Source organism: Dendrobates tinctorius, unplaced genomic scaffold (genome assembly GCF_039654945.1).
Source record: "Dendrobates tinctorius isolate UK_male_01 unplaced genomic scaffold, ASM3965494v1 ptg000056l, whole genome shotgun sequence".
Lineage (NCBI taxonomy): Eukaryota > Metazoa > Chordata > Amphibia > Anura > Dendrobatidae > Dendrobates > Dendrobates tinctorius.
Genome location: NW_027361724.1, coordinates 17,223,020 through 17,245,655, shown reverse-complemented (window position 1 = coordinate 17,245,655; position 22,636 = coordinate 17,223,020). Strand labels below are relative to the sequence as shown.

Here is a 22,636-nt window from a genome sequence, read left to right as displayed (position 1 = left end):
CACAAGAAAACTGCCAAGTGAGGGCCACCACACCAAAACTCTCAGCCCGGTCAAGGTGGCATTACTCACAAATGCAGCAAAAAGTCCAAAGGTAACCCTGATGGAGCTGCAGAGTTCCAAAGCAGAGACTGAAGTATCTGTCCATACGAGCACAATAAGCCATACATGCCATAGGGATGGCCTTTCTGGATGGGCACAAAAAAAAGCCTTTACTTACACAAAAAAATTGTAAGGCTTGTTTTAAGTTTGCCAAAAGACATATTCCAAATGTATGAAGGAAGGTGCTGTAAACAGATGAGCCGAAAATTGAACTTTATGGCCGCCAATGTAAAAACTATGTCTGGTGCCAAATCAACACAGCTCATAACCCAAGAAGACCATCCCCACAGTGAAACATGGTGGTGGCAGCATCATGCTGTGGTAATGTTTTTTGACAGCAGGGACAGGGAAAATGGTCCGAGACAAGGGGAAGTGGATGGTGCGAAATACAGGGATATTCTTGATCAAAACCTGTTTCAGTCTGTCACTTATTTGAGACTGGGAAAGAGGTTCACCTTCCAACAAGACAATGACCCAAAGCATACTGCTAAAGCAACACTTGAGTGGTTTAAGGGGAATCATGTAAATGTTTTGGAGTGGCCTAGTCACTTAGATCTTAAAGGGAATCTGTCACCCCCCCAGGCGTTTTTAAGTAAGAGCCACCTTGTGCAGCACTAATGCTACATTCTGTCAAGGTGGCTCTTTTATTTAGCATCCCTTCCACCGCCGAAATAAACGTTTTTAAAATTGGTCAGACATACCTGATATTTGACGGGGGCAGGTCTTTCCCCCTGGACACAGACGCCTCACATACGTCAGTCATGTCCTGCTTTTGAATTTGGCGCCCCTCCTCAGCGTTTATTCCTTTTCCTCGCGCTTGCACTGTAATATTCTGATGTCACCACAGGTCTTGCTGCACCGCTGCCCTGATCAGCTCCGCCCCTACAGCTCACATGGTGCTGATGTCATCACAGGTCCTGCTGCTCCACTGCTCTGGTGAGCTGCGCCCCTACTGGTCACATGGTGCTGACATCATCACAGGTCCTGCTGCACCACTGCTCTGGTGAGCTCCGCCCCTACTGGTCGCATGGTGCTGACGTCATCACAGGTCCTGCTGCACCACTGAAAGAATATTACAGCGTACGCGCGAGAAAAAGAAATGAACGCTGAGGAGGCGGCGCCAAATCCAAAAGCTGGACATGACTGACGTATGTGAGGCGTCTGTGTCCAGGGGGGAAAGACCTGCCCCCCTGTCAATTATCAGGTATGTCTGACCAATTTTAAAAACGCTTATTTCGGCAGTGGAAGGGATGCTAAATAAAAGAACCACCTTGACAGAATGCAGCATTAGTGCTGCACAAGGTGGCTCTTTTACTTAAAAACTCCTGTGGGGGAGTGACAGGTTCCCTTTAATCCAATTGAGAATCTATGGTCAAAGTTGAAGATTGGTGTTGTTCACCAAAGGAAGCCATCTAATTTGAAGAAGCTGGAGCAGTTTTGACTTGATGAATAAGCAAAAATCCCATTGACAACATGTGGAAAGCTCATAGAGACTTATCCTAAGTGATTTGTATCTGTAATTGCCACAAAAGGAGGCTCTACAAAGTTTTGACGTTAGGGGGTGAACAGTTATGCACACTGAAGTTTTCAGTTATTTTGTCCTACTTGTCATTTGCTTCACAATAAAAATAAAAACAAATGTTCACACAGTTGTAGGCATGTTCTTTACATGAATTGATGCAAACCCTCAGAAAAACTGAACTTCCAGGTTGTGAGGTAGCAAAACATGAATGCCAAGTGGGGAGAATACTTTCGCAAGTTACTGTATGCCCATTACCTCTCCCCAATGGACAGACACCCACAGGTTCAGGCTGTAATTAAAAAGCAGCACTGGCACCCAAACCTTTCCAGATTAGTGTCAAACTGATCGATTTTCTAGTCTCGGCAATTCCTGGATGACCCGCCAAACAAGACTCATGACATTCCGCAAACAAAGCTCTCCTCAGGGCTTTAGGCACAAATAATTTCTCATACGGAGTGTTGGTTGGTGCTGCATCCTGGGCTTTAACCGGTTCCCGACCTGTGACACAGCGTATGCTGTTGTGAGTTCATTTTCCCCTTCACCATTGAGGTCTGATGAACTCCCTCTTCTGGTGAAGGAAGGTAGTGAGGCTGATTACCAAGCACCTGAGCAGGATGATGACTGGGTGACTGGAATTGCTGACTGGATATAAGGCAGCCGACGCCCTTCTGCCTTGCTGGTGATTTCTCAGAGGGATTCTAGGAGACCAGTCTGATTCCTGCTCCTCAAAAGCTAAGTTTTCTGCTCGGCTTTTTGCATTTGTGTTTTGGTTTTGTTTTGCCTTGTTTTTCTGGATTTCTGCCATTCCCTGCTTGGTTGAGCTGAATTCCTTTTTGCTCTGTCTTCAGAAAATACCTGAGTACTGATATAGTCTTTTTGAAGCCTAGCGTCTTCAGGGCTTTTTTCCCTATCAGTCTGTTGGCTCTTGTTTTGATAGGGTTTTGGCGGATTGCAGACAGCAGCTTTTCTATCCTGTCCTATTTAGTTAGCTTGGGCCCCATCATTTGCTCAGCCTATCTTTCTATCTGTGTGAGTGTTTTTTCATCTTGCTTCACCGTCATTATTTGTTGGGGGCTGCCTATTGCTTTGGGGTCTGCTCTGGGGCAGTTTAGATTTCCCTTTCTGTCTTTAGGCTATTTAGTTCTCCGGCTGTGATCGAGGGGTCTAGGGCACCGTAGGAACCCCCCACGGCTACTGCTAGTTGTTGTTGATAGGTTCAGGGGTCTGCAATCCGATAGCTGCCAACTTCTTTGGTTTTCTGGACTTAGCTAGTATTTCTGTTTTTGCCTCCTACGGTGACTCATTCATAACAGTATGCGTCATGAAAGTTGGTGCCAATCCGACCCATGACGCATACCCTGTGTCATGAATTCAAAGCCCCCCTGCGGGTCGGGTGACCGGGGTCAATGAAAGGTCACCTGACCTGCAGATACAGGGGGCTTTGTAATTCACCACAGGGGGTGTGGCTTCGCCCCCACGTGGCTACGATCGCTCTGATTGGCTGTTAAAAGTGAAATAGCCAATCAGAGCGATAGTAATATTTCATCAATGAAAATTGATGAAATATTACAATCCATCCATGGCTGATGCTGCAGTAGCATCGGACATGGCTGGAGACACCGATTCGACCCCCCCCACCGGCGATCGCCCCCTCCGCCACTGAATGACAGCGGCGATCCGCCGCCGCTGACATCATCTGCCCCCCTCCCATTCCCTCCGCTCCCCGCCAGCTTCTGATAACCCCCTCACCCCCTCTCACTCCCCCGGCACCTTCTAAGTCCCCCTGTCACTCCGGGTGTCCGGCGGGTCCGGTTCATGGGCGCCGCCATCTTGGAAAATGGCGGGCGCATGCGCAGTGCGCCCGCCCGAATCTGCCGGCTGCAGATTCCATTATTTCATTTTGATCACTCTCACAGTGATCAAAATGAAATAAAAAGTAAATTAACCCCCCGATTATCACCCCCATAGGTAGGCATAACTAATAAAATAAAGAAAATATTTTTATTTTTATTTTTCCATTAGGGTTAGGGTTAGGGTTGGAAAGAGGGTTAGAGTTAGGGTTGGAAAGAGGGTTAGGGTTGGAAAGAGGGTTAGGGTTAGGGTTGGAAAGAGGGTTAGGGTTGGAATTAGGGTTAGGGTTGGAATTAGGGTTAGGGTGGAATTAGGGTTAGGGTTAGGGTTGGAATTAGGGTTAGGGTTGGAATTAGGGTTAGAATTAGGGTTAGGGTTGGAATTAGGGTTAGAATAAGGGTTAGGCTTGTGGTTAGGTTTATGGTTAGGGTTGGGATTAGGGTTAGGGGTGTGTTGGGGTTAGGGTTATGGTTAGGGTTGGGATTAGGGTTAGGGGTGTGTTGGGGTTAGGGTTATGGCTAGGGTTGGGATTAGGGTTAGAGATGTGTTGGGGTTAGGGCTGTGGTTAGGGGTGTGTTGGGGTTAGGGTTAAAGTTAGAATTAAGGGGTTTCCACTGTTTAGGCACATCAGGGGGTCTCCAAACGCGATATGGTGCAACCACTGATTTCAGCCAATTTTGCGTTCAAAAAGTCAAACGGTGCTCCCTTCCTTTCCAAGCCCCGATGTGTGCCCAAACAGTGGTATCAGCGTACTCAGGAAAAATTGCACAACAACTTTTGGGGACTAATTTCTCCTGTTACCCTTGGGAAAATAAAAAATTGGGGGCTAAAAAATTATTTTTGTGGAAAAAAAATGTTTTTTTCATTTTCACGTCTCTGCATTATAAACTTCTGTGAAGCAATTGGGGGTTGAAAGTGCTCACAACACATCTACATAAGTTCCTTGGAAGGTCTAGTTTCCAAAATGGGGTCACTTGTGGGGGGTTTCCACTGTTTAGGCACATCAGGGGCTCTGCAAACGTAATGACAACCGCAGACTATTCCATCAAAGTCTGCATTTCAAAACGTCACTACTTCAATTCCGAGCCCTGACGTGTGCCCAAACAATGGTACCCCCACATATATGGGGTATCCACGTACTCAGGACAAACTGGACAACAACTTTTGGGGTCTAATTTCTCCTGTTACCCTTGTGAAAATAAAAAATTGCGAGCTAAAAATTCATTTTTTGAGGAAAAAAAAGATTTTTTATTTTCATGGCTCTGCTTTACAATCTTCTGTGAAGCACTTCGGGGTTCAAGGTGCTCACCACACATCTAGGCAAGTTCCTTATGGGGTCTAGTTTCCAAAATGGGGTCACTTGTGGGGGGTTTCCACAGTTTAGGTACATCAAGGGCTCTGCAAATGTAACATGATGCCCTCAGACCATTCCATCAAAGTCTGCATACCAAAACGTCACTACTTCCCTTCCGAGCCCTGACGTGTGCCCATACAGTGGTCATCCCCCACATATGGGGTATCAGCGTACTCAGGACAAACTGAACAACAACCTTTGGGGTCCAATTTATCCTGTTACCCTTGTGAGAAAAAAAATTGCGGGCTAAAAATCATTTTTTTGAGGGAAAAAAAATGATTTTTTATTTTCACGGCTCTGCCTTATAAACTTCTGTGAAGCACTTGGAGGTTCAAGGTGCTCACCACACATCTAGATAAATTTCCTTGGGGGGGTCTAATTTCCAAAATGAGGTCACATGTGGGGGGTTTCTACTGTTTAGGCACATAGGGGCTCTGCAAATGTAACATGACGCCCGCAGACCAAGCCATCAAAGTCAGCATTTCAAAATGTCACTACTTCCTTTCCGAGCCCCGACGTGTGCCCAAACAGTGGTTCCACCCCATATATGGGGTACCAGCGTACTCAGGACAAACTGGACAACAACTTTTGGGGTCCAATTTATCCTATTACCCTTGTGAAAAAAAAATTGCGGGCTAAAAATCATTTTTTTTAGGAAAAAAATGATTTTTTATATTCACGGCTCTGCGTTATAAACTTCTGTGAAGCACTTGGGGGTTCAAGGTGATCACCACACATCTAGATAAGTTCCTTGGGGGGTCTTGTTTCCAAAATGGGGTCACTTGTGGGGGGTTTCTACTGTTTAGGCACACAGGGGCTCAGCAAATGTAACATGACGCCCGCAGACCATTCCATCAAAGTCAGCATTTCAAAATGTCACTACTTCCCTGCTGAGCCCCAACATGTGCACAAACAGTGGTTCCCCCCCACATATGGGGTACCAGCGTACTCAGGACAAACTGGACAACTTTTGGGGTCCAATTTATCCTGGTACCCTTGTGAAAATAAAAAATTGCCGACTAAAAGATATTTTTTTAGGAAAAAAAAGATTTTTTATTTTCACTGCTCTGCATTATAAACTTCTGTGAATCACCTAGGGGTTCAAAGTGCTCACTATGCATCTAGATAAGTTCCTTAGGGGGTTTAGTTTCTGAAATGGGGTCATTTGTGGGGGAGCTCCAAAGTTTAGGCACACAGGGGCTCTCCAAACACGACATGGTGTCCGCTAACGATTGGAGCTAATTTTCATTTCAAAAAGTCAAATGGCGCTCATTCCCTTCTGCGCCCTGCCGTGCACCCAAACAGTGGCCCCCCACATATGGGGTACCAGCGTACCCAGGACAATCTGGACAACAACTTTTGTGGTCCAATTTCTCCTGTTACCCTTGTGAAAATAAAAAATAGCGTGCTAAAAAATCATTTTTGAGGAAAAAAAATGATTTTTTATTTTCACTGCTCTACATTATAAACTTTTGTGAAGCACTTGGGGGTTCAAAGTGCTCACTACACATCTAGATAAGTTCCTTAAGGGGTCTAGCTTCCAAAATGGTGTCATTTGTGGGGGAGCTCCAATGTTTAGGCACACAGGGGCTCTCCAAACGCGACATGGTGTCCGATAACGATTGGAGCTAATTTTCCATTCAAAAAGTCAAATGGTGCTCCTTCCTTTGCCCTGCCGTGCACCCAAACAGTGGTTTATGACCACATATGAGGTATTGGTGTGCTCAGGAGAAATTGCCCAACAAATTTTAGGATCCATTTTATCCTGTTGCCCATGTGAAAATGAAAAAACTGAGGCTAAAAGATAATTTTTGTGAAAAAAAAGTACTTTTTTTTTTTTACGGATCAATTTGAGAAGCACCTGGGGGTTCAAAGTGATCACTATGCATCTAGATAAGTTCCTTCGGGGGTCTAGTTTCCAAAATGGGGTCACTTGTGGGGGAGCTCCAGTGTTTAGGCACACAGCGACTCTCCAAACGCGACATGGCAAGCGCTAAATATTCCAGCATATTTTCCATTCAAAAAGTCAAATGGCGCTCCTTCCCTTCTGAGCCCTGCCGTGCGCCCAAACAGTTGTTTATGACCACATATGAGGTATCGATGTACTCAGGGGAAATTGACCAACAAATTTTAGGATCCATTTTATCCTGTTGCCCATGTGAAAATGAAAAAAATGATGCTGAAAGAAAATTTGTGTTGGAAAAATTAAAATGTCCATTTTTTCCTTCCACATTGCTTTAGCTGCTGTGAAACACCTGAAGGGTTAATAATCTTCTTGAATGTGGTTTTGAGTAGCTTGAGGGGTTCAGTTTTCAGAATGGTGTCACGTTTGGGTATTTTCTGCCATATAGACCCCTCAAAGTGACTTCAAATGTGAGGTGGTCCCTAAAAAAAATGGTTTTGTAAATTTTGTTGTAAAAATGAGAAATCACTAGTCAACTTTTAACCCTTATAACTTCGTAACAAAAAAATATTTTGCTTCCAAAATTGTGCTGATGTAAAGTAGACATGTGGGAAATGTTACTTAGTAACTATTTTGTTTCACATAACTCTCTAGTTTAACAGAATAAAAATTCAAAATTTGAAAATTGCGAAATTTTCAAAATTTTCGCCAAATTTCTGATTTTTTCACAAATAAACGCAAAAATTATCTACCTAAATTTACCACTAGCATGAAGCCCAATATGTCACGAAAAAACAATCTCAGAATTGCTAAGATGTGTTGAAGTGTTCCAGAGTTATTACCTCATAAAGGGACACTGGTCAGAATTGCAAAAAATGGCCAGGTCATTAAGGTCAAAATAGGCTGGGTCATGAAGGGGCTATTTTCCAACTCAGAACCTAAAGCTGCCACCACCCCCTTTCTGCAGAATAGATTCCTCCTTTTCAGTATTAACCGCTGGGGAGAAACTTCGAGACAAAGCATCAGCTTTAACATTCTTTGTCCCAGGGATATATGTCACAGAGAAATGGAACCGGGCAAAAAAACAATGCCCACCTAGGTTGACGAGCATTCAAACGTTTAGCAACATCCAGATAGATCAGATTCTTATGATCAGTGAAGACTTGTATAGGATGCCTAGCGCCCTCCAAAAAATGTCACCAATGCTCAAACGCAAGCTTAATAGCCAGCAAATCTCGGTTCCCATCATCGTAGTAGAGCTCCGCCTCCGAAAATTTCAGAGAGAAGAGCGCACAGGGATGTACCCCATCCGCTCCCTCCTGTGACAGAACAGCCCCCACTCCTACTGGTGAGGCATCCACCTCTACCAGAAAGGTCTTAGTCTCATCTGTCTGAAAGGGGGGGTCATAGGGCACTCCAGAATGAGCTAAGGGGATCTATGACAACACACAGTAGGAATAAGGATCAAATGAGGAAAAAAGCAGTGTGTATAGAAGTCATGATCACCCAGAAATAACAAACAAATAATGGCAATATGTACCAAATACAAATTTTATTTTACAAAACACACACACTAGTTTGAACAAACAGCAATAAAAAGTTAAAAAAGCCTAAAAAGAGGCCAAAATTTCACCACAAAAAGTCCATGTAAGGACCCTTGTAAGCGCACTAACACCAAGCTGGCTGTCATTAAAGAATGTGTACATAAACATACATACAAATAGTAATGCCCAATCTGATAATCATAAGAAATAACAATGAAAGTTCAAGAAGCATATGAACAATATATTAATAAGGCATCCTGAGACCTGAACTGGAAAGGACAAATAGCCCAATAGCTAATAAACAGAGAAGTCCCAAATTCACATCAGATATTGTGACACATCTGCACCACCATCCCAAATAAAATGAATGCAGATCCCTAGAGAATAATATACTAGGTATAGAGATAAAAGACCCTTGGGAATATGTGGTAGTAATAAATAACCCTATATAGCAGCACAACCATGGTCAAAATGGTATAATGACCTGAATAAAGAAAAGTGAGAGAATAGAAAACTCCTTGTTAGCAAAAAAAAAAGGACAATGAAACAGTCCAATAGATCAGGTAAAGGGAAATATTACCTCACAGTTCAAGCATATAATGGGTTAAGCCTACAACCCACAGCCAGCATAACGGTGTGGTGCGTGGAATTACCCTACGCGTATCGCCACTAGAAAGCGTGGCTTCCTCAGGGGAAAGTGGACTATTGTGTCCAAATAGCGTGCTATAACTAACAAAAATAATCAAGGTTTAATAGCTTACATTCGTATCAGCCTGGCGACGTGGTGCGATGGTATTGTTATATTGACGATGTACTTTTTTTCTGGTCTGGGTCTCGTGCGGATTGTGAGAGCTTTATTGAGGGCCTAAATGCTAACTTATGGAATATTTCTCTCACCTCGAGCATCTCTGTGGAGACTGTCGATTTTTTGGATTTATGGATCACCAAGAAGGATAATAAGATTTGTACATCGCTTTTTCGAAAAACTACTGCTTCCAACAGTTTGCTTCATTATGGAAGTTTCCACCCACCACATGTACATAATGGGATACCACGAGGGCAATTCCATGGTGTGAAACGCAATTGTAGTGAGCCAGACTCTTTCCGTATGGCGGCAAGATCTCTCACATCACATTTCATTGTCCTTTTTTTTGCTAACAAGGAGTTTTCTATTCTCTCACTTTTCTTTATTCAGGTCATTATACCATTTTGACCATGGTTGTGCTGCTATATAGGGTTATTTATTACTACCACATATTCCCAAGGGTCTTTTATCTCTATACCTAGTATATTATTCTCTAGGGATCTGCATTCATTTTATTTGGGATGGTGGTGCAGATGTGTCACAATATCTGATGTGAATTTGGGACTTCTCTGTTCATTAGCTATTGGGCTATTTGTCCTTTCCAGTTCAGGTCTCAGGATGCCTTATTAATATATTGTTCATATGCTTCTTGAACTTTCATTGTTATTTCTTATGATTATCAGATTGGGCATTACTATTTGTATGTATGTTTATGTACACATTCTTTAATGACAGCCAGCTTGGTGTTAGTGCGCTTACAAGGGTCCTTACATGGACTTTTTGTGGTGAAATTTTGGCCTCTTTTTAGGCTTTTTTAACTGTTTTTATTGCTGTTTGTTCAAACTAGTGTGTGTTTTTTGTAAAATAAAATTTGTATTTGGTACATATTGCCATTATTTGTTTGTTATTTCTGGGTGATCATGACTTCTATACACACTATTTTAGTCTCGTCTGTCTGGATCAACACAGGAACAGAGCTAAACTTCTCCTTGAGATGCTTAAAGGCCTTAACAGCCTCAGGGGACCATTGGACAGTATTGGAACCCTTCTTAGTCAGATCAGTAAGGGGTTTGGCGATAACAGAAAAATTCTTTTTTAATTTTCTGTAATAATTAGCAAACCCCAAGAATCTCTGAATTGACTTCAAGCATTCAGGTTTAGGCCACTCCAATACCACCTGAACCTTCACCAGGTCCATCTCAAACCCATCACTGGAAACAATGTACCCCAAAAAGCTAATTTTCTGTACCACAAACTCGCATTTCTCCAGTTTAGCAAAGAGTGAGGTTTCTCTCAGAATCTGCAGAACCTCGTGGACTTTCTGCCAATGCGACTCCAGATCGGGAGAGTAGATCAAAATATCATCCAAATAAACGATAACACTCCTAACGATCAATGGCCTCAGAATGTCATGGATGAAATTTTGAAAGAACGCCGGAGCATTTGTAAGGCCGAAAGGCATTACTAGGCACTCAAAATGACCTTCTGGGGTATTAAAGGCTGCCTTCTTTGATCCGCAGCAAATTATATGCCCCACGGAGATCAGTCTTGGAGAACCACTTGGCTCCCACCAATTGGTTAAACAAATCCGGAATTAGTGGCAACGGGTAAGGATTGAGCACAGTAATCTTGTTAATCTCCCTGAAATCCAAATACGGCCAAAGACCTCCATCTTACTTTTTGACAAAAAGATTCCCACAGCCACTGGGGACTTGGAGGATCTTATATGACCTGCAGCAAGACTAGTCTGCAGGTATTCCTTTAAGGCCTCCCTCTTGGGGATTGTCAGATTAAATAAACGACTCTTAGGGAGAGTAGCACCTGGGACAAACTCAATAGTGCAATTGTAATCTCTGTGCGATGGTAGAGCTTGTGACTCAACTTCAGAAAAGACTTTCCAGAATTCCTGAATGGGTTCAGGTAGCTCATTACTCACCACAACAGCAATGTGTACGTCACAACATTTCCCATAACACCCCTGACCCCAGGACCTTATAGTATTTGATGACCATTCTAGTACAGGATTGTGCACTTTTAACCAGGGTAACCCCAGGACGACTGGAAAAGGCAATTTATCAAGTACAAACATAAAGATTCCTGGTGTTCCATATTCACTGTCAGTGGAAACCCGGTGACTTTTTGGGAAACACAACCATGCTCTAGCGGAGTGTTATCAATCGCCACTACAGGAAAAGGGGATGACAAAGGTACGGAGTCAATTTTATACTTGTCAAGAAATTGTTGATCGATCAAATTCAGTGCAGACCCACAGTCCACCATCACTTGAAAATCCATAGTATGACCATGACAGATAGAACTAGCAGAAAAAGAAACTCCAGCAGAGCGGAAAAATGCAATACGAACGGGAGGGTTACTCTGAGCCCTTTTTTTCTCTTTTCCTGATTTATGCGACCTTCACATTGCTTGATAAAATGGTCAGTCTTACCACAATAAAGGCAGAGCCTCTCAGAGAACCTTCTCTCCCTTTCCTGGGAACGAGAGGACATTGCGTCAAGTTGCATCGGTTCCCTGTAGTCCACAGGGTTCTCTTGAGAGACAGGACCCAGCAGAATTGAATCCTCATTCTGCCTGTCTCTTTATCTTCTATCCACCCTGATGGCTAACTGCATTGCAGCCTCAAGTGTATCAGGTGCAGAATATGCAATGAGTAAGTCTTTAACCCTGTTATTCAGACCTGCTAAAAACTGACTCTTGAGTGCTGGATCATTCCAGCTGACTTCTGCAAACCATCGTCTGAACTGGGTACAATATCTCTCAGCGTCACCAGAACCCTGTTTCAGCCGTCTGAGTTTAGCCTCGGCTGTAGCGACCCGAACCCGGATCGTCATATATTAAGCCCATAGCAGAAAAAAACCTTTCTACTGACCCCAAGGGTCATCTGGACACAATGAAAATGCCCAAATTTGCGGCTCCCCTCGCAATAAGGACATAATAATTCCCTCACGCTGTAATTCTGCCCCTGAAGACCTGGGTCTAAGCCAAAAATAAAGTAAACATGCACTTTTGAATGAAAAAAATTCCTGCCATTTACCAGAAAAACATTCAGGCAAGCTCACCTTAGGCTCTTCAGGGCAGACCCCTGAGCAATTACTCACGTGCTGTTGTAAGTTGGAAACTTTCAACGTTAACCGTTGCAGGCGTTGAGCGAGATGTTGAACGCTATTCATATTGCAGAACTCCGGAAGGGGTTTTTTTTTCCTCGGGTTGGACAAACTGTTACAGTTCTGCAGCATAGGACTAGGTAAATAAAAAAAGGGAGAACTGAGTAACCATAAACCACAAAGAGAAAATATGAAAAATAATAAGAACAATCTTTATTTAGTCACATTAAAAGAGAATATCAAACATTCATAATTGCATCAGAGGTGATTAAAGAAAAAGACAATCCTGATGACAACGAGGGTAATCATCCCCACCTACGGTCAGAGTGACAATTGGCCCTAAAGACCCCATAGATAATTAAGGTCATAGCACATATAAGTTGCTAAATAAACGCAACAGTCAATGACTGGCAAAAAGTGGCCCCAAAATAATATAGAATATTGGTAACAAACACCTATGAGAGCAGCAGCATGTAATACCATAAGAGGGGGGATTGATTGGTAAATACCAAAAATCAAGCCCAGTGCCCGGCTGCCATAGTCACTCACCCATACTATTGCTGTGTAGGGGGACGACCCACTCGACCCCGACGCGCTTTTCGCCACGGCTTTCTCAAGGGGAAGTGGACACTTCCCCTTGAGAAAGCCGTGGCGAAACGCGCGTGGTCTTTAGGGCCAATTGTCACTCTGACCTTAGGTGGGGATGATTACCCTCGTTGTCATCAGGATTGTCTTTTTCTTTAATCACCTCTGATGCAATTATGAATGTTTGATATTCTCTTTTAATGTGACTAAATAAAGATTGTTCTTATTATTTTTCATATTTTCTCTTTGTGGTTTATGGTTACTCAATTCTCCCTTTTTTTATTTACATATGTTTGTGAGTACTCCACGTTTGATGGTTTGTCCTTATTATTCGGTGGGGGAACCACTATGTTTACTTTAACTGGTTCCTGACTACTTTTTGACTAACATGTTAGTTTTGAATTTTTTTTCAGCATAGGACTAGGGTAGGAGGGGGAAAACTGACCCTACACTGTGACTAGGCTGATGACCTACGATGGAGTGGGCGACCCATTCCTTGTGAATAGATCCACCAATGATCCTAGGCTAATCTCAAGCGAAGACCTATTGTCACGATCCATTTTTACATCTGTCAGTTTGGGCTGCTCTCATTTAAACCCTTTTCCTTTCTGGCCATCGGGGGTTAATGTCAGTCCCCCCCCCGATGGCCACGGGTGTTACTACAACTTTAGTTAGTCTGCTGGTGGGTCCCCCCCCCCGGTGGCCGCTGGTGTTACTGCATTGAGTTTAATTATCTTTGCAGGTGGGTGCCTCCCACCTCCTTTTATAAGGCCGCCTGGTACACCAGTTAGCTGTTGGTAATACAGGTCATTTGAAAGCCAACCTTTCTGAAGAGACAAGCTATCTTGAGCAGTGGTTTTCCTGCTGGAAGCGGTCTTCGGGTGCCTTACTCTGTGGTCCGGTGCATGACTGCAGAGCAAGCTAAGTGTTGTTTGTTTTTCCCTGTCTGTTATATTCCTTGGTGTCTTATTAGTACAGCGGTGGGACCAGTGTCTGCACTTGCCTGTCCCCTAAGTTGCAGGATACTCTGTGCAGTACGCTGCCCCCAGGTCGTTGGAGGCCGCCATGTCCCTTGCCAACCGGGTGGATAGACGCCTGAGGGAGAGACATACACCAAGTGTGCCCTCAGTAGTCCTTGTTAGGGAGGAGGAAACACCAGAGCTAACAGACGAACCCATGCAGTTGGGAGGAGTTAGCTCCCAAATGGTGTCGCATGCGGTTCGTTGTGGTGTGGGGGCATGTTTTCACTGTGGGCAGACTGGTCATTTTATCAGGGTCTGCCCAGCTTGCGCCAAAACATCTGTTCCACCGAAAAAACCGTGTCCCCCTGGTCGTACGGAGGGAGGCGACCAGGGAGTGTATATTTCCTCCATTTTGTCCCCTCAGTGTACCTTGTCAGCAGAGTTGGTGGTTGGTGGGGTAACTGAGGGCATATAGGTGATTGTGGACAGCGGGAGTCAACTTGGTGGACACTCACTTTGTCCAGACTCATGGCCTGAAGTGTAGGACGCTGGCCAAACCCCTAAGAGTCCCGGCCATTGACTCTCCCACTGAGCCAGGGAAGTTGACCCAAGTCGTGGATAACATACAACTGCGTATAGCATGAAGAGTCCCTGTCATGCTACGTCTTGGGGGGAATGCCATTATCTATCGTTTTAGGCCTCCCTTGGTTGGAAAAACACAAGCTGATGATAGATTGGCGGTCCCGGGAAGTAGTCCGCTGGGGTTGGTCGTGTGAGGGTTGCTGCCCGGGGGCTACTGTCTCTGCCATCATTCTACAACCATCCCCTTCTTCTCCAGTGGGGGCAGCAGAGGTGCTGCCAGGGAGTAGGGGCAAGTCTCAACCCTCACCACACGCTAACCCTGAGTGTCGGAGTCCTCGTAGGAGGAGTGGTCAGAGGAGGGTGGTGGTTCCCTCTCAGAATTGTGGGTGTGTGAGTGTGGTGACACAGGGGGATGCCTATGTTGTCAGTTCCTTGAAGAATTCACCATCTTGTGGCAAACGGGTGTGAGAAAATAAAATTTCAGGTCCGGACCTGTGTATGAACGAGTATGTATGGGTGTCCACTAGTGTTGAGCATTCCGATACCGCAAGTATCGGGTATCGGCCGATACTTGCTGTATCGGAATTCCGATACCGACTTCCGATATTTTTTCAATATCGGAAGTCGGCATCGGAATCGGAAGTTCAAAGTTGATTGACAGCCTGACGTCATCATGATGCGCGGTGTGTGCGCATCATGATGCGCCGTCATTTCGGGCCTTCCGGGGGTCTCTGCCGGCCTGCCGGGGGGCTGTGTGGACTGCCCGGGGTCTGTACCGGCCTGCCGGGGGGCTGTGCCGGCCTGCCGGTGGTCTGTGCACCCTGTGGGGGTCTGTACCGGCCTGCCGGGGGGCTGTGCCGGCCTGCCGGTGGTCTGTGCACCCTGTGGGGGTCTGTACCGGCCTGCCGGGGGGGCTGTGCCGGCCTGCCGGGGGGCTGTGCTGATGTCCGGGGGTCTGTGCAAGCATCGTCCGATGGGACTACAAGTCCCATCTGGCGATGCCTGCTACCATGACAGTGATTGACACATTAGCCAATGATGGGACAGTAGTAGTCCCATCATCCGGCTAATGTGTTAAATGTTAAAAAAAAAAAAAAAATACTACATACATACTACATGCATGCTACATACATACTACATGCTACATACATACTACATACATACTACATACATACCACATATATACTACATACATACTACATACATAACACATATATACTACATACATACTACATACATACTACATACATACTACATATATACTACATGCATGCTACATACATACTACATGCTACATACATACTACATACATACTACATATATGCTACATACATACTACATATATACTACATGCATGCTACATACATACTACATACATACTACATATATGCTACATACATACTACATGCTACATACATACTACATATATACTACATGCATGCTACATACATACTACATGCTACATACATACTACATATATACTACATACATACCACATACATACTACATACATACTACATACATACTACATGCTACATACATACTACATATATACTACATGCATGCTACATACATACTACATGCTACATACATACTACATATATACTACATACATACTACATACATACTACATGCATGCTACATACATACTACATGCTACATACATACTACATATATACTACATGCATGCTACATACATACTACATGCTACATACATACTACATGCTACATACATACTACATGCTACATACATACTACATACATACCACATATATACTACATACATACTACATACATAACACATATATACTACATACATACTACATACATACTACATACATACTACATATATACTACATGCATGCTACAGACATACTACATGCTACATACATACTACATACATACTACATATATGCTACATACATACTACATGCTACATACATACTACATATATACTACATGCATGCTACATACATACTACATGCTACATACATACTACATATATACTACATACATACTACATACATACCACATATATACTACATACATACTACATACATAACACATATATACTACAGGCATGCTACATACATACTACATATATACTACATACATACTACATACATACCACATATATACTACATACATACTACATACATAACACATATATACTACATACATACTACATACATACTACATACATACTACATGCTACATACATACTACATATATACTACATGCATGCTACATACATACTACATGCTACATACATACTACATATATACTACATACATACTACATACATACCACATATATACTACATACATACTACATACATAACACATATATACTACATACATACTACATACATACTACATATATACTACATGCATGCTACATACATACTACATGCTACATACATACTACATACATACTACATATATGCTACATACATACTACATATATACTACATGCATGCTACATACATACTACATACATACTACATATATGCTACATACATACTACATGCTACATACATACTACATATATACTACATGCATGCTACATACATACTACATGCTACATACATACTACATATATACTACATACATACCACATATATACTACATACATACTACATACATAACACATATATACTACATACATACTACATACATACTACATACATACTACATACATACTACATATATACTACATGCATGCTACATACATACTACATGCTACATACATACTACATATATACTACATACATACTACATACATACCACATATATACTACATACATACTACATACATAACACATATATACTACATACATACTACATACATACTACATGCATACTACATATATACTACATGCATGCTACATACATACTACATGCTACATACATACTACATATATACTACATGCATGCTACATACATACTACATGCTACATACATACTACATATATACTACATACATACCACATATATACTACATACATACTACATACATAACACATATATACTACATACATACTACATACATACTACATATATACTACATGCATGCTACATACATACTACATGCTACATACATACTACATACATACTACATATATGCTACATACATACTACATATATACTACATGCATGCTACATACATACTACATACATACTACATATATGCTACATACATACTACATGCTACATACATACTACATATATACTACATGCATGCTACATACATACTACATGCTACATACATACTACATATATACTACATACATACCACATACATACTACATACATACTACATACATACTACATGCTACATACATACTACATATATACTACATGCATGCTACATACATACTACATGCTACATACATACTACATATATACTACATACATACTACATACATACTACATGCATGCTACATACATACTACATGCTACATACATACTACATATATACTACATGCATGCTACATACATACTACATGCTACATACATACTACATATATACTACATACATACTACATACATACTACATGCTACATACATACTACATATATACTACATGCATGCTACATACATACTACATGCTACATACATACTACATATATACTACATGCATGCTACATACATACTGCATGCTACATGCATGCTACATACATACTACATACATACTACATGCTACATACATACCACATATATACTACATACATACTACATACAATACATACATAGACATACAGTACATATAACATAGAGTAACATACTTACCAATACTTGTCACATTGTTCCCCGAAGCCATTGTCTTTTACGGAATAAATATTAACATAACAAACCACAAAAATACTCACCCACGATCCGAAGCAGTCCACGAGTGTGTCCCACGACGATCTTGGGTAGAGAACTGCAGCATCAGCTGTTGCTGCCGTTCTCTATGGGCTGCAGGAATCCAATGACGGAAGGTAGGTATCCTTCCGCACTGTATTCCTCCGCCACTTAAAAAAAAAAAAGTCCCTAGTCTCACTTTATGCCATTGCTGCGTGGGAAATTCCCACACAGCAATGGCATAAAGTGAGACTAGGGACTTTTTTTTTTTTTAAGTGGCGGAGGAATACAGTGCGGAAGGATACCTACCTTCCGTCATTGGATTCCTGCAGCCCGTAGAGAACGGCAGCAACAGCTGATGCTGCAGTTCTCTACCCAAGATCGTCGTGGGACACACTCGTGGACTGCTTCGGATCGTGGGTGAGTATTTTTGTGGTTTGTTATGTTAATATTTATTCCGTAAAAGACAATGGCTTCGGGGAACAATGTGACAAGTATTGGTAAGTATGTTACTCTATGTTATATGTACTGTATGTCTATGTATGTATTGTATGAATGTATTGTATGTAGTATGTATGTAGTATATATGTGGTATGTATGTAGCATGTAGTATGTATGTAGCATGCATGTAGCATGCAGTATGTATGTAGCATGCATGTAGTATATATGTAGTATGTATGTAGCATGTAGTATGTATGTAGCATGCATGTAGTATATATGTAGTATGTATGTAGCATGTAGTATGTATGTAGTATATATGTAGTATGTATGTAGCATGTAGTATGTATGTAGCATGCATGTAGTATATATGTAGCATGTATGTAGCATGTAGTATGTATGTAGCATGTATGTAGTATGTATGTAGTATATATGTAGTATGTATGTAGCATGTAGTATGTATGTAGCATGCATGTAGTATATATGTAGTATGTATGTAGCATGTAGTATGTATGTAGTATGTATGTAGTATGTATGTGGTATGTATGTAGTATATATGTAGTATGTATGTAGCATGTAGTATGTATGTAGCATGCATGTAGTATATATGTAGTATGTATGTAGCATGTAGTATGTATGTAGCATATATGTAGTATGTATGTAGTATGTATGTAGCATGCATGTAGTATATATGTAGTATGTATGTAGCATATATGTAGTATGTATGTAGCATGTAGTATATATGTAGTATGCATGTTGCATGCATGTAGTATATATGTAGTATGTATGTTGCATGTAGTATGTATGTAGTATGTATGTTGCATGTAGTATATATGTAGTATGAATGTAGCATGTATGTAGTATGTAGTATGAATGTAGCATGTATGTAGTATGTATGTAGCATGTATGTAGCATGTAATTTTTTTTTTTTTACATTCAACACATTAGCCGGATGATGGGACTACTACTGTCCCATCATTGGCTAATGTGTCAATCACTGTCATGGTAGCAGGCATCGCCCGATGGGACTTGTAGTCCCATCGGACGATGCCTGCACAGACCCCCGAAGCCTGCACAGCCCCCCGGCAGGCCGGCACAGCCCCCCGGAGCCTGCACAGCCCCCCGGCAGGCCGGCACAGCCCCCCGGCAGGCCGGCACAGCCCACCGGAGCCTGCACAGCCCCCCTGGCAGGCCGGCACAGCCCCCCGGCAGGCCAGCACAGACCACCGGAGCCTGCACAGACCCCCTGGCAGGCCGGCACAGCCCCCCGAAAGGCCCGTACAGACCCCAGAGAGGCTGTACAAGGGAAAAACAGGATTTTTCTTATTCCGATACCGGAAGTCCCATAGACTTGAATGGGACTTCCGGTATCGGAATCGGCGATACCGATACTTTTTTTTAAGATCGGCCGATCCATTCCGATCCGATACTTTGAAGTATCGGACGGTATCGCTCAACTCTAGTGTCCACCAAAAACATCCAGGTGTGCTGCTGGGGTCTGGAGTTCTCGGGTGATCGGACCATATCGGGTGTTGGCCATCCTTGGCCCAGGGACTTACCAGCTGGAGTTACCCCCAGTAAATGCCCATATACAACTCATTCCCCAGGTCGGTGCTCCGGAGATTTGTAGCACCTCCGGAGCATACGTTATTGTCACTTCCATCAGTCCGCATTTGCCATAAACCTGAGAGTCAGGTGGTGGCTGAGGTGAACTCTGGTGGATCTAGGCGACATCACTGTAGGTGGTTTTCTGGTGAGGTGAGGTGTTGAGGGTCCAGAGGCCCCTCATTGTAAGGGGGTACTGTCACAATCCATTTTTGGATCTGTCAGTTTGGGCTGCTCACATTTAAACCCTTTTCCTTTCTGCCCATTGGGGATTAATGTCAGTTCCCCCCCCCACAGTGGCCGCTGGTGTTACTACAACTTTAGTTAGTCTGCTGGTGGGTTCCCCCCCGGAGACCGCTGGTGTTACTGCATTGTGTTTAATTATCTTTGCAGGTGGGTACCCCTCCCATCTCCCTTTATAAGGCCACCTGGTACACCAGCTAGCTGTTGGTAATACAGCTCATTTGGAAGCCAACCTTCCTGAAGAGACAAGCTATCTTGAGCAGTGGTGTTCGCAGTTGATCTGAAGCAATGGTTTTCCTGCTGGAAGCTGTCTTCGGGTGCCTTACTCTGCGGTTCGGTGCATGACTGCAGAGCAAGCTAAGTGTTGTTTGTTTTTCCCTGTATGTTATTTTCCTTGGTGTCTTATTAGTACAGCGGTGGTACCAGTGTCCGCACTTGCCAGTTCCCTAGTAAGGCATAGGTGCAGGGTAAGTGAGGGACCAAGGTATCCTGGTCGGTGACAAGTTGAAAGAACCTGTATTGGGAACGTGAGGAAAGTTCAGGGCTCCATCTTAGGGGAGTGCAGGAGGTGTCCATTAACCCGTTCCCTATTGCAGGGCCCACCGTTGTAATTGTTTCACCGGTGTCCCCTTGTTTGTCTTTTTGGTTTTGTGACAGACCGATCGTCGGGTCGCGTCATGCAGGGCCGGTCGCCCCGTGACACCTATAGATAGGGGGAAGGGGGTCCCTGAAAGATATAAGGAATGGGTACAAAAACGGGTCACTTCCTAACAGAAAACACAAATAAGGCTGCAGAAAGAAACTGAAAACAGAAACTAAGACTAGCAGAATGAGAGGACCCAGAACTGCATTAATTAAACACACAGAAAGCAAGGCAAGGCTCCAAGCCAGACCTCAAGCGGATTAACACTGTTGTCCAGCAAGGAATGGGAGAAAGGTGCAGGTAAACAAAGGGTGATACAATCACCTGACCAAAGGCAAACCCAGAACCAGGGGAAAAAGACCAGCAGCCAGAACATTACAAGAAAATGGCGGATGGTCACAAACTGAGCAGATTCTAACACACAGAGCATTTCAGTGCGGTGGCTCTGCCCTCTGAGTGTAATACCATTTAGTTAGAAATTGGAAAGAAGGCCTAATTTAGAGTGGCATTAGTTGTAACTGTATAAATAAGTTTAAAGCGAATTAGGCATTGTCAGGTTGGCGCTGTTACACCGATTAAAATGATAACTGGGTTGGAGAAATCCGTCTTGTGTTTCTTTTTTTAATCTGTGTTAGAATTTTGAAGTTAATGAGATGCTTTATGCAAGACAAAGAAAAGTTCCTGATTCTGGGCTCCCCCTGCAGTCAGTGTCAGAGGGTGGTCTGTGTCAGCATGGTAATAAATTTTGTTATTTCCAGCTTTACAGAAGGATGATAACACCATAGAAATGATAAGAATAATAGGCCTCAGTTACCACAACTGTCTACAAGGAAAACTGTTGCTCATAGCAACCAATCACAGCTCAGCTTTCATCTTTTAAACAGCTCTGGTGAAATGAAAGATGCTTAGTGATTGGTTGCTATGGGCAACACAGGTAGTGTAACCTGTTGAGGTCAAGAAGATGTGCCTATGAAATACAGTATATATATTAGATATTTATTATATATACAGTATATTAGATTAGATATTTATTATATGGGGCTTTGGGTGTGGAGTGATTGTGGCTATGTGGAGTGACCACACTCACTCTCATACATACATACATACACTCAGTTTTATATACAAGTGGGCCATTTATATGGATACACCTAAATAAAATGGGAGTGGTTGGTGATATCAACTTCCTGTTGTGGCACATCAGTATATGGGAGGGGGGAAACTTTTCAAGATGGGTGGTGACCATGGCGGCCATTTTGAAGTCGGCCATTTTGGATCCAACTTTATTTTTTTTAAAGGGAAGAGGGTCATGTGACACATCAAACTTATTGAGAATTTCACAAGAAAAACAATGGTGTGCTTGGTTTTAACGTAACTTTATTCTTTCATTAGTTAAATACAAGTTTATGACCACTTATAAAATGTGTTCAAAGTGCTGCCCATTGTGTTAGATTGTCAATGCAACCCTCTTCTCCCACTTTTGACACACTGATAGAAACCCCGCACGAGAAATGCTAGTCTAAGGGGGTCAGATTC

At 42.8% G+C, this 22,636-nt stretch overlaps 1 protein-coding gene across 4 annotated transcripts in view; it reads right to left on the bottom strand.

The window, feature by feature from the left end:
- Positions 1-22,636, bottom strand: part of LOC141091822 (UDP-glucuronosyltransferase 1A1-like) — a 269,983-nt gene that overhangs the window by 114,511 nt on the left and 132,836 nt on the right. The window lies entirely within an intron of this gene.